Source organism: Coregonus lavaretus (genome assembly GCF_964263955.1).
Source record: "Coregonus lavaretus genome assembly, chromosome: 20".
NCBI classification, from domain to species: Eukaryota; Metazoa; Chordata; class Actinopteri; order Salmoniformes; family Salmonidae; genus Coregonus; species Coregonus lavaretus.
Window position 1 is genome coordinate 15001638 of NC_140007.1, and position 13479 is coordinate 15015116.

Here is a 13479-nt window from a genome sequence, read left to right on the forward strand (position 1 = left end):
TCATTGTTCTTCCTCTGTTAACCATGGTTACCTGCAAGGAAACACGTGCTGTCATCATTGCTTTGCACAAAAAGGGCTTCACAGGCAAGGATATTGCTGCTAGTAAGATTGCACCTAAATCAACCATTTATCGGATCATCAAGAACTTCAAGGAGAGAGGTTCAATTGTTGTGAAGAAGGCTTCAGGGCGCCCAAGAAAGTCCAGCAAGTGCCAGGACCGTCTCCTAAAGTTGATTCAGCTGCGGGATCGGGGCACCACCAGTGCAGAGCTTGCTCAGGAATGGCAGCAGGCAGGTGTGAGTGCATCTGCACACACAGTGAGGCGAAGACTTTTGGAGGATAGCCTGGTGTCAAGAAGGGCAGCGAGGAAGCCACTTCTCTCCAGGAAAAACATCAGGGACAGACTGATATTCTGCTAAAGGTACAGGGATTGGACTGCTGAGGACTGGGGTAAAGTCATTTTCTCTGGTGAATCCCCTTGGGGCATCCAGAAAAAAGCTTGTCCGGAGAAGACAAGGTGAGCGCTACCATCAGTCCTGTGTCATGCCAACAGTAAAGCATCCTGAGACCATTCATGTGTGGGGTTACTTCTCAGCCAAGGGAGTGGGCTCACTCACAATTTTGCCTAAGAACACAGCCATGAATAAAGAATGGTACCAACACATCCTCTGAGAGCAACTTCTCCCAACCATCCAAGAACAGTTTGGTGACGAACATTGCCTTTTCCAGCATGATGGAGCACCTTGCCATAAGGCAAAAGTGATAACTAAGTGGCTCGGGGAACAAAACATCGACATTTTGGGTCCATGGCCAGGAAACTCCCCAGACCTTAATCCCATTGAGAACTTGTGGCCAATCCTCAAGAGGCGGGTGGACAAACAAAAACCCACAAATTCTGACAAACTCCAAGCATTGATTATGCAAGAATGGGCTGCCATCAGTCAGGATGTGGCCCAGAAGTTAATTGACAGCATGCCAGGACGGATTGCAGAGGTCTTGAAAAAGAAGGGTCAACACTGCAAATATTGACTCTTTGCATAAACTTAATGTAATTGTCAATAAAAGCCTTTGACATTTACGGAATGCTTGTAATTATACTTCAGTATACCATAGTAACATCTGACAAAAATATCTAAAAACACTGAAGCAGCAAACTTTGTGAAGACCAATACTTGTGTCATTCTCAATACCTTTGACCACAACTGTACAGTGTGTAGTATAGTATTCTACAGTATACTACAGTTTACTACAGAATTCTATAGTAAGTACTGTAGTATTATATAGTAAACTGTAGTATTTTCTCATGTGGGGCGCTCTCTTTATCAATTGAGGGAAACGCATTAATGCCTATTAGTCCTTTTAACAGTGCAAACAGGGGTGCCTAATGTAAATACTGGCTTTACAACATCCAGTACTTCAGAAGAAAAACGGTTTGATTGCAGTCGCTAACATGTCTAATTAAAGGCTCTAAAGTGACAGTCAGGCTCCCTGTTGAACCATTAATGACTAAACACGCAACTATGTCTGAATTAGGTACGAGGCTGGGAGCATCCATGCCGAATAATGGACAGAGGAATCACGTCTAGTACGTTACTAACTGCTCAGGTCAAATATTGTTAACTAGCCATTAGTCTATTAATGGGGTATTTTGCCATGTTTTTGAATAGGAGATCTATTTACAATGTGTCAGGGTTCTGTGTCGATCTGGAGGACAAAAGTGTTTTTCCTGAGATGGTCAATAGAGGCTTATCTAGAGGGACAGTTTAAGCGGCAACACCAGCCTGCAATGCCTATGACATTAGGTGTCATTAATAAGCCCATTGTGTTGAAGATTTTTGCTTTCATGGATACAATGATGATTGCCTGGTTGTCAGATTTAGATGTGCTTTTAGCCAGGTCCTGGGACTTCCGTTACATTTAGCGCAACAAACACGATAGAGGAGCTGGCTAAAGAATATAGATCATTAGTCCCATTTGGACCCATTCCCTATCTGTTCCTGGATGAGGCTTGTGGTTCGATGCACTTTTATTTCGATTGGTTAGAAAGTTTGTCTGTAGGACTCGTTTCTAGCGTGAACTGAAACTATATTTCATATAATGACGATTTAAAAAATGGCAAGCTTTTTGTAAAAAGTTACTTAGGTCAATCGATGAACATATAAGCTGTTTTAGTGTGTCAGTGACATTGTCCTGGAGTGTGGGCATATGAGTCAGCAGGGGGAGTAGGCTACAGTTGGTGGTGAGGCCTTGGGACCTTAGAGTAGATGGGGGGGTGGGGGAGAGTGAGAGAGAGAGACAGCGAGAGAGATAGAGAGAAAATAAATAAAGAAAGAAAGAAAGACACAGTGGCTGCCAAAAAAACCTTACAGCAGGGTCAAGATAAAGGAAACTACAATCTGATTTGTCATTATTGACCAAAACGCACAGTCACATGAATAAAGATACAATATTCAGAATCAGATTCATAGCTTCAAATCCATGCAATCCGGATGTTCTCAGAATGCAAAGCTTTGAAATTAGCCTTGACCAGACCCATTTGACATTTGTCACTCAGTCTACTGCCTAGTCTATCCATACCTTACCATCTTTCCGGATCCCCTTCTCCAGTGTGAAAAGGGTCTCAGGACCTTTGTCCTGGGAGGTGGGCCGAGCCGATGTGGGGGTCCCCGATATTGCCCTGAGGTTGAGAAGAAACACAGGCCATATTTACTCAGACCGCCCTCCAACAAGGAGTGAAAAAAACAAAAACACTATTTTCAAAATTACTTCACTAGGTAGAACCTGTAGCCCCTGTAATAAATTATGTGACTAGTCCCCCCCACCCAGCCCCAAATTAATCCCATAAATGTTATTACAATTCCTCCCATTGGTAACTGCCTAAAAAAACACACCACACACACACACACACACACACAGACCAGGTGTTTACATTGGGGCAAGTGATGCTAGCAGCAGCTAAACAAAGGTCAGTCATCTGTCAAAATTAAGGACGCTCCATAAAGCTTTCATTAGCCCGCCAACCACCCGCCTTTATTATTATTTAGCTCACGGCTCATTATGTTGTGTAAACCTTAAAAATGGACCCCTGATTAGGACCCAGCAGTAGAAGGCTACATTGTTGCCTGCCGCGCCGTGTGGATCGTAAACATTAGTTCGTTCCCTGCAATAAAAACAGACTGTTCATTTATTCAAATAAATAGAGCATTTGCGATTGGTATTTTCATTGGTTATAATTAGACTGTTATAGTGCATTAAACAGGAGCTAAAAAAGTATACAGAAGTACCAGAGGATCTCTTTAATGCAGGTAATGCTAGACTGGTAGTTTGCTGGAATTCCCCCCCCCCTGGTTATTAAACAAATCCCATGCTAAACATCACACCTACGAACCCCAAAGTATTTAGACTGAAACAAGGAACAACAACTTAAGCTTTTCGTATTGTGTATTTTTGTTCTACCTTATGTTCCGTGTTGTATTACATTGTTATTGATTACTGCATTGTTGGGTTTAGAGCTTGTAAGTCTTGTAAGGCATTTCACTGTACTTGTGCATGTAACTTTAAAACTTGAAACTTGATAACATTTACAATGTAAGTGGTGTACAAACAACTGTACTTCATTGTGGTGAAACACAAACCGAATGTATCGATCGGTTTGAAAAACTTATTTTCAGAGCAGTAGTAAAGCTTGCAATATACTACTTCACTAGAAAGACATGCTCAGAGAGATTTCATGCAAAGCTTGGGGTGTCTGTTAGATTGTTAGTCTTCATTCAACATCAACATGAAGCCACAAAAAAATTATACAATGTCTACTTTGTCCATTCTATATATAATTTTGGATGATATACCTTTTGTGCAGTACACACCTATGTGGATTAATGTTCGACAACGCCTGTCTTCGTTGTGAGCATAACACATTAACATGAATTATATTTAAATAACCAAAGCTGTGTATGTTTTGGGGGGGTCATATAGTAGGTTATCAATTTCCTCTGTTAGCCCATCTTCCCTTCCTCTTAAATTCCTCAAAATGATGCAAGCATCAATCCAATCAAGGAAAACCAAAACCAGCAACTGGTGGTAAATGTACCACGGCAGTCCTGTTTTAATCCCCAAAGTGAATGCGCAACCAAGAATGCACGTACCATGACCTACTGCAAAAGGAAACAGTAATAGCCTTCCAACTCCATTCATATTTGTGATTTATGCGAGTAATTATCGAAGGCATTTCTTCCCCTCTAAACAAAGCCATCCAAAAATGTATTGACAGATTATTCTAAATCCTGCGGATGTTTCTGTGATTACAGTAATGAGCTAAAATAACATAACCGAAAACATGAAACGATATTTAGAGGGAAAAACCTTTAAGGGAGAACTCTTTCCCCAAAATATTCCTCAAGACATCACTAATGCATTTCGTTATTGCGTTTCATGACAGTAAAATACTTAGTCTTTAAGGTTCAATGCTGGCCCTAGAGAAAAGCGTTTGTGTGTGTGTCTGTCTGCGTCTTGTGTCTGCATGTGTATGCAGAGTTTTTTTAAAGACAGAGGAGATCTTTGCGTGAGTGTCTCTAATTGGCAGCAGAGGGGAGCAGCTGTAAACTGACATCTGCAGCTGATTTTTTGTGATAAATCAGGTTTGTTTCTCGACTGGCATGCTTCCACTGAGCTTTCACTCTACTCCCTCTCTCTCTCTCTCTATTACCCTGCCCAGCGGAAACCCAAAGACTAGGAATGGAGGTCTGGAACATGCTTGACCCCTCTCCACGTTTTGGGTGGCCGGACAACATGAGCTGTGAAAGATGCTTCCTGGCCAAACTGGAGCGAAAAATGCATGAAGAAATGTGTCTCAATGCACTTCACTGGCTGATAAACATGTGAACAGACCACCGATAAAAAGGTAGTCCCATCCTGTCCCTGTCCTCCAACAGTAGCAGCTGTGTTACGTCAAATGACTTCCCTATCAGAAAAGGTCTCCCTATAGATCTGTCCCTGCACATGTGTCATTATTCAGTGTGAGAACTCTAACTTGTGCAAATACCCCCCCAAAAAAATTTGTTGTCGCAGACTCAACCAGTTAGGTAGCTGGTTATATAAAATATTAACGTTAGTAGGTAACATAAGTGTACGCAATATTTAAACAAGTGAGCGAGAAGCATCATCTGATGGAACACTGACAGACCAAACCCAGTGGCGGCAGATGATATGAGATATTTGGTGTGGGGGGGGTGGGAAGGTGGGGGGGCAGGGGGGAATCGATAGTTACATATCGGGATATTATACTGAAGGGAAAGAAAATGCAACATGCAACAATTTCAAAGATTTTACTGAGTTACAGGAAATCAGTCAATTGAAATTCATTACGGCCCTAATCTATGGATTTCACGACTGGGAGCAGCTGTAGCCACACATACTTAAAAAAAGGTAGGGGTGTGGATCAGAAAACCAGTCAGTATCTGGTGTGACCACCATTTCCCAAATGCAGCGCGACACATCTCCTTCGCATAGAGTTGATCAGGCTGTTGATTGTGGCCTGTGGAACGTTGTTTCACTTCTCTTTAATGGCAATCAAAGTTGCTGGATATTGGCGGGAACTGGAACACGCTGTCGTACACATCGATCCAGAGCATCCCAAACATGCTCAATGGGTGACATGTCTGGTGAGTATGCAGGCCATGGAAGAACTGGGACATTTTCAGCTTCCAGGAATTGTGTACAGATCCTTGTGACATGGGGCCGTGCATTATCACGCTGAAACATGAGGCGATGGCAGCGGATGAATGGCACGACAATGGGCCTCAGGATCTCGTCACGGTATCTCTGTGCATTCAAATTGCCATCGATAAAATGCAATTGTGTTTGTTGTCCGTAGCTTATGTCTGCCCATACCATAACCCCACCGCCACTATGGGGCACTCTGTTCACATGTTGACATCAGCAAACCGCTTGCCCACACAACGCCATACATGTATGTGGTCTGCAGTTTGGAGGCCGGTTGGACGTACTGCCAAATTACCTAAAACGACGTTGGAGGCGGCTTATGGTAGAGAAATTAACATTAAATTATCTGGCAACAGCTCTGGTGGACATTTCTGCAGTCAGCATGCCAATTAACCACTCCCTTAAAACTTGAGACATCTGTGACATTGTGTTGTGTGACAAAACTGCACATTTTAGAGTGGCGTTTTATTGTCTCCAGCACAAGGTGCACCTGTGTAATGATCATGCTGTTTAATCAGCTTCTTGATAGTCCATTCACCTGACAGGTGTGGCATATCTTGGCAAAGGAGAAATGCTCACTAACAGGGATGTAACAAGCTTTTTATGCGTATTTCAGCTCACGAAACATGGGACCAACACTTTACATGTTGCGTTTATATATTGACAATATCGCAATTTACAGTATTTGCGCAAGTTGGCTGTGTACCTGCACCAAAATTCCAGTATTCTTTCTTTATAGCTTGTTCTCCAATTAGTTTTCAGCACTTTTATTTCCATGACCTATTAAAACTCATTTTCTCATTGTTCTCTCTTGTCCCTCTGCAGCAGACAAATGGTGAGCAATATGTTTGGAACATCGAATCGCAATACATATAGAATCATGAGAATCGCAATACGCAATCACCACCCTTTTTCAAAATGTTCACCTTGTGTTGCCTTACAGCCTGAAATGAAAACACATAAAATCTGACTTTTTCCGGCTTTATTTAGAAACAGTAACCCACAATATCCAAGTGGGAAAAAATTTCAAAAAAACTCTGAAAATGTATTCAAATTAAAACAGTACAATACCCTATTTGGATAAGTGAACACCCCCCTGAGTTAATACTTGGTGGAACCACCTTTTACTTGAATTACAGCCATGAGTCTGTTTCAATACTAACTTTACACACCTACAGTCGTGGTCAAACGTTTTTGCAGTGTTGACCCTTCTTTTTCAAGACCTCTGCAATCCGCCCTGGCATGCTGTCAATTAACTTCTGGGCCACATCCTGACTGATGGCAGCCCAATCTTACATAATCAATGCTTGGAGTTTGTCAGAAATTGTGGGTTTTTGTTTGTCCACCTGCCTCCTGAGGATTGACCACCAGTTCTCAATGGGATTAAGGTCTGGGGAGTTTCCTGGCCATGGACCCAAAATGTCGATGTTTTGTTCCCCGAGCCACTTAGTTATCACTTTTGCCTTATGGCAAGGTGCTCCACCATGCTGGAAAAGGCAACGTTCGTCACCAAACTGTTCTTGGATGGTTGGGAGAAGTTGCTCTCGGAGGATGTGTTGGTACCATTCTTTATTCATGGCTGTGTTCTTAGGCAAAATTGTGAGTGAGCCCACTCCCTTGGCTGAGAAGCAACCCCACACATGAATGGTCTCAGGATGCTTTACTGTTGGCATAACACAGGACTGATGGTAGCGCTCACCTTGTCTTCTCCAGACAAGCTTTTTTCCAGATGCCCCAAACAACCGTAAAGGGGATTCATCAGAGAAAATGACTTTACCCCAGTCCTCAGCAGTCCAATCCCTGTACCTTTTGCAGAATATCAATCTGTCCCTGATGTTTTTCCTGGAGAGAAGTGGCTTCTTTGCTGCCCTTCTTGACACCAGGCCATCCTCCAAAAGTCTTCGCCTCACTGTGTGTGCAGATGCACTCACACCTGCCTGCTGCCATTCCTGAGCAAGCTCTGCACTGGTGGTGCCCCGATCCCGCAGCTGAATCAACTTTAGGAGACGGTCCTGGCACTTGCTGGACTTTCTTGGGCACCCTGAAGCCTTCTTCACAACAATTGAGCCTCTCTCCTTGAAGTTCTTGATGATCCGACAAATGGTTGATTTAGGTGCAATCTTACTAGTAGCAATATCCTTGCCTGTGAAGCCCTTTTTGTGCAAAGCAATGATGACGGCACGTGTTTCCTTGCAGGTAACCATGGTTAACAGAGGAAGAACTATGATTTCAAGCACCACCCTCCTTTTAAAGCTTCCAGTCTGTTATTCTAACTCAATCAGCATGACAGAGTGATCTCCAGCCTTGTCCTCGTCAACACTCTCACCTGTGTTTTTACATTTTAGTCATTTAGCAGACGCTCTTATCCAGAGCGACTTACAGTTAGTGAGTGCATACATATTTCATACTGGCCCCCCATGGGAAACGAACCCACAACCCTGGCGTTGCAAGCGCCATGCTCTACCAACTGAGCTACAGGGGACCACTGTGTTAATGAGAGAATCACTGACATGATGTCAGCTGGTCCTTTTGTGGCAGGGCTGAAATGCAGGGGAAATGTGTTTTTGGGATGAAGTTAATTTTCATGGCAAAGAGGGACTTTGCAATTAATTGCAATTCATCTGATCACTCTTCATAACATTCTGGAGTATATGCAAATTGCCATCATAAAAACTGAGGCAGCAGACTTTGTGAAAAGTAATATTTGTGTCATTCTCAAAACTTTTGACCACGACTGTAGACTGTGCAATATTTGCCCATTATTCCTTGCATAATTGTTCAAGCTCAGTCAAATTGCATGGTGACTGCTCATGGACTGCACACAAGTCATTCCACAGATTCTCGATAGGATTTAGGTCGGGGCTCTGACAAGGCCACTCAAGGACATTCACATTCTTGTCCTTCAGCCACTGTACGGTTGCTTTGGCGGTGTGCTTTGGGTCATTGTCATGTTGAAACGTGAACCATCTTCCCATTTTCAACTTCCTGGCAGAGGGCTGCAGGTTCTCCTTAAGAATCTGTCGGTATTTTGCACTGTCCATTTTCCCTTCTATCCTGACAAGTGTTGGTTTTGGTCTCATCTGACCACAGCACCTTTTGCCACTTGGCCTCGGAATCTACAATGTGCTTTTTGGCAAAGCTCAAACGAGACATGATGTGGCTTTTTTTGAGGAGTGTTTTTTTTCTTGCCACCCTCCCATACAGGACAGATTTGTGGAGCGCATGTGATATTGTGGTCACATGCACACATTTACCAGTCTTTGCCATAAAGGCCTGAAGCTCCTTCAAAGTCGCCATTGGCTTCTTGGTAGCCTCTCTGATCAGTCTCCTCCTTGCCCGGTCATCCAGTTTGGAGGGACGACCTGATCTATGCAGGGTCTGGGTGGTGCCATACGCCTTCCACTTCTTAATGGTGTTAACTGTGCTCCGAGGGATAGACAAATCCTTTGAAATCTTTTTATATCCATCCCGACTTGTGCCTTTCCACAACTTTATCTCGTAGATCCTTTGAAAGTACCTTTCCACCCATAGTGGATTCTTTGCTTTGAATTGCACTACTAAGCAGTGGAGTCCTCTATGAACAACTGCTTTTATTCTGAAATAAATTAAAGTCACTACAATTGATCACAGATGGAAGCCAATTAGCTTGATTTGTGATCTGGAAGGTGGTTGGTTATACCTCAGCAAGATTGCAATTCTAAAGGGGGGGGGGGGGGGGGGGGGGTGTTCACTTATCCAAATAGGGTATTTTACTGTTTTACTTGTAATATATTTTCAGATTTTTGTTTTTTCACTTTGATATTGTGGGTTACTGTGTATAAATACAGTATAATTTTATGTGTTTTAATTTCAGGCTGTAAGGCAACAAAAGGGGAACATTTTGAAAGGGGGTGGTGATTTTCTATACCCATTGCAAGTACTGTGGTATCGTATGGTAAGGTCACTGGCAATTCCCAGCAATACACAAGCTCTAGCTCCCGACATGGCAGACATGCTACACGCCAGTGGCCTTTCACCACTAAAGTGCTGGCTGTGTGTCCACAATAGTGCTTACACCTGTATTTGTACGTGTTGAAAATAACTGGTATAATCCACAGTTATTGAAAAAACATTCGGACATGGGGAAAAAGAGACGAATATAAAGCAAAAGGGAATAAAGCAATCACAATTCTATCATACAGTCCTTTATTTTTGTACTACATTGGAACGACAAAAAAAAAACTCATGCAGAACTGATGATTCTTCCTGCTCACTCTGCTCCAATTGCCTGAGGACACAGATGCACTTGTGGACAGGGGAGCTCTGATTACACAGACTAACCACACTTGGAACACGAGTGAAACAAAGACAACGAGTTACCAAGATCAACATGGGGAACGGATGGTGCGAACTAGTGTGTGTCTCATTGGAGAGAGAGAGAGAGAGAGAGAGAGAGAGAGAAGTCAGAAGGGACCTTGGGTTAACTCTCACAGACAAGAGGAGAAAACAGACATGAGCGAAGGTGGAGAAGGGGCTGGAGCACACTCTGCTAGCTGGAGAACTACAGTATTACAGTGTGCTAGCTAGCTAGGCATTAGGGTTAGCAGTGTGGTTAAGGTTAGGGTTGTGGTTAAGGTTAGGTTTAAAATATGATTTTATGACTTTGTGGCGGTGCCAGTTAGTGACCACTCTGCAGAGCTGCCTCCCGGCCAAGACTCATGACAATAAATGCCAACCTGTGAAGGAACAAGGGAAGGAAGCAGTTATTTTAAGAAGCACTTTTTTTTTCTACATGGCACAGGAGGAGGGCCTTGTTTTTGAAAGGATTTGGGCTTTTGACCATACCGTGTGATCTTGACCATATTAAGCACTAAAATGAAAACGGAATAACAACCGTGTTGAGAGGCATTATGAACAGGACCACTGAGTAGTTACTGGAGGCAGAGAGTTTTGCACAACCTACTGCAACTCCATCACACGTTTGAAGTTTATTTGTGACTGGTCACTCGCAATAAGGGTCTGTTGGCCACTTACGTGTTTGCTGGGCATTTGACAAACAATCAGACATTCAACCACTATGACATTAGGTTTGGTAATGAATTTTTAACAAAAGTCAAAACTGAGAGGCAGACAGACAAGCTTCGACTAGGCCAGAGGGGTATCCGACGAAGCAGGTTTGAGGAGTTAGCTACAGTTGAAGTCGGAAGTTTACATACACTTACAGTGAGGGAAAAAAGTATTTGAGCTGATTTTGTACGTTTGCCCACTGACCAAAAAATGACCAGTCTATAATTTTAATGGTAGGTTTATTTAAACAGTGAGAGACAACAAAAAAATCCAGAAAAACGCATGTCAGACATGTTATGAATTGATTTGCATTTTAATGAGGGAAATAAGTATTTGACCCCTCTGCAAAACATGACTTAGTACTTGGTGGCAAAACCCTTGTTGGCAATCACAGAGGTCAGACGTTTCTTGTAGTTGGCCACCAGGTTTGCACACAAGTCAGGAGGGATTTTGTCCCACTCCTCTTTGCAGATCTTCTCCAAGTCATTAAGGTTTCAAGGCTGACGTTTGGCTACTCGAACCTTCAGCTCCCTCCACAGATTTTCTATGGGATTAAGGTCTGGAGACTGGCTAGGCCACTCCAGGACCTTAATGTGCCTCTTCTTGAGCCACTCCTTTGTTGCCTTGGCCGTGTGTTTTGGGTCATTGTCATGCTGGAATACCCATGCACAACCCATTGTCAATGCCCTGGCTGAGGGAAGGAGGTTCTCGCCCAATATTTGACGGTACATGGCCCCGTCCATCGTCACTTTGATGCGGTGAAGTTGTCCTGTCCCCTTAGCAGAAAAACACCCCCAAAGCATAATGTTTCCACCTTCATGTTTGACGGTGGGGATAGTGTCCTTGGGGTCATAGGTAGCATTCCTCCTCCGCCAAACACGGTGAGTTGAGTTGAAGCCAAAGAGCTCGATTTTGGTCTCATCTGACCACAACACTTTCACCCAGTTCTCCTCTGAATCATTCAGATGTTCATTTGCAAACTTCAGACGGGCCTGTATATGTGCTTTCTTGAGCAGGGGGACCTTGCGGGCGCTGCAGGATTTCAGTCCTTCACGGCGTAGTGTGTTACCAATTGTTTTCTTGGTGACTATGGTCCCAGCTGCCTTGATATCATTGACAAGATCCTCCTGTGTAGTTCTGGGCTGATTTCTCACCGTTCTCATGATCATTGCAACTCCACAAGGTGAGATCTTGCATGGAGCCCCAGGCCGAGGGAGATTGACAGTTATTTTGTGTTTCTTCTATTTGCGAATTATCGCACCAACTGTTGTCCCCTTCTCACCAAGCTGCTTGGCGATGGTCTTGTAGCCCATTCTAGCCTTGTGTAGGTCTACAATCTTGTCCCTGACATCCTTGGAGAGCTCTTTGGTCTTGGCCATGGTGGAGAGTTTGGAATCTGATTGATTGATCGCTTCTGTGGACAGGTGTCTTTTATACAGGTAACAAGCTGAGATTAGGAGCACTCCCTTTAAGAGTGTGCTCCTAATCTCAGCTCGTTACCTGTATAAAAAGACACCTGGGAGCCAGAAATCTTTCTGATTGAGAGGGGGTCAAATACTTATTTCCCTCATTAAAATGCAAATCAATTTATAACATTTTTGACATGCGTTTTTCTGGATTTTGTTGTTGTTATTCTGTCTCTCACTGTTCAAATAAACCTACCATTAAAATTATAGACTGATCATTTCTTTGTCAGTGGGCAAACGTACATCATTTGATATCATTTGAGTCAATTGGAGGTGTACCTGTGGATGTATTTCAATGCCTACATTCAAACTCAGTGTCTCTTTGCTTGACATCATGGGAAAATCAAAATAATTTTTTTTAGACCTCCACAAGTCTGGTTCATCCTTGGGAGCAATTTCCAAACGCCTGAAGGTACCACCTTCATCTGTACAAACAATAGTACGCAAGTATAAACACCATGGGACCACACAGCCGTCATACCGCTCAGGAAGGAGACACGTTCTGTCTCCGAGAGATGAACGTACTTTGGTGCGAAAAGTAAAAATCAATCCCAGAACAACAGCAAAGGACCTTGTGAAGATGCTGGAGGAAACAGGTACAAAAGTATCTATATCCACAGTAAAACGAGTCCTACAATGAGGGAAAAAAGTATTTGATCCCCTGCTGATTTTGTACGTTTGCCCACTGACAAAGAAATGATCAGTCTATAATTTTAATGATAGGTTTATTTGAACAGTGAGAGACAGAATAACAACAAAAAAATCCAGAAAAACGCATGTCAAATGTTATAAATTTATTTGCATTTTAATGAGGGAAATAAGTATTTGACCCCCTCTCAATCAGGATTTTTTCTGGCTCCCAGGTGTCTTTTATACAGGTAACGAGCTGAGATTAGGAGCACACTCTTAAAGGGAGTACTCCTAATCTCAGTTTGTTACCTGTATAAAAGACACCTGTCCACAGAAGCAATCAATCAATCAGATTCCAAACTCTCCACCATGGCCAAGACCAAAGAGCTCTCCAAGGATGTCAGGGACAAGATTGTAGACCTACACAAGGCTGGAATGGGCTACAAGATCATCGCCAAGCAGCTTGGTGAGAAGGTGACAACAGTTGGTGCGATTATTTGCAAATGAAAGAAACACAAAAGAACTGTCAATCTCCCTCGGCCTGGGGCTCCATGCAAGATCTCACCTTGTGGAGTTGCAATGATCATGAGAACGGTGAGGAATCAGCCCAGAACTA

The 13479-nt window shown here is 43.1% G+C and overlaps 1 long non-coding RNA gene across 1 annotated transcript in view; it reads right to left on the reverse strand.

Moving 5' to 3' along the window:
- Positions 1–2588: 2588 nt before the first annotated feature.
- The window catches only part of LOC311147972, a 63472-nt gene continuing 52581 nt past the window's right edge, over positions 2589–13479 (reverse strand). Inside the window, exon 3 of the long non-coding RNA XR_014614843.1 lies at positions 2589–2677. This is a non-coding gene — a long non-coding RNA (uncharacterized lncRNA). The remainder of the gene's footprint in view (positions 2678–13479) is intronic.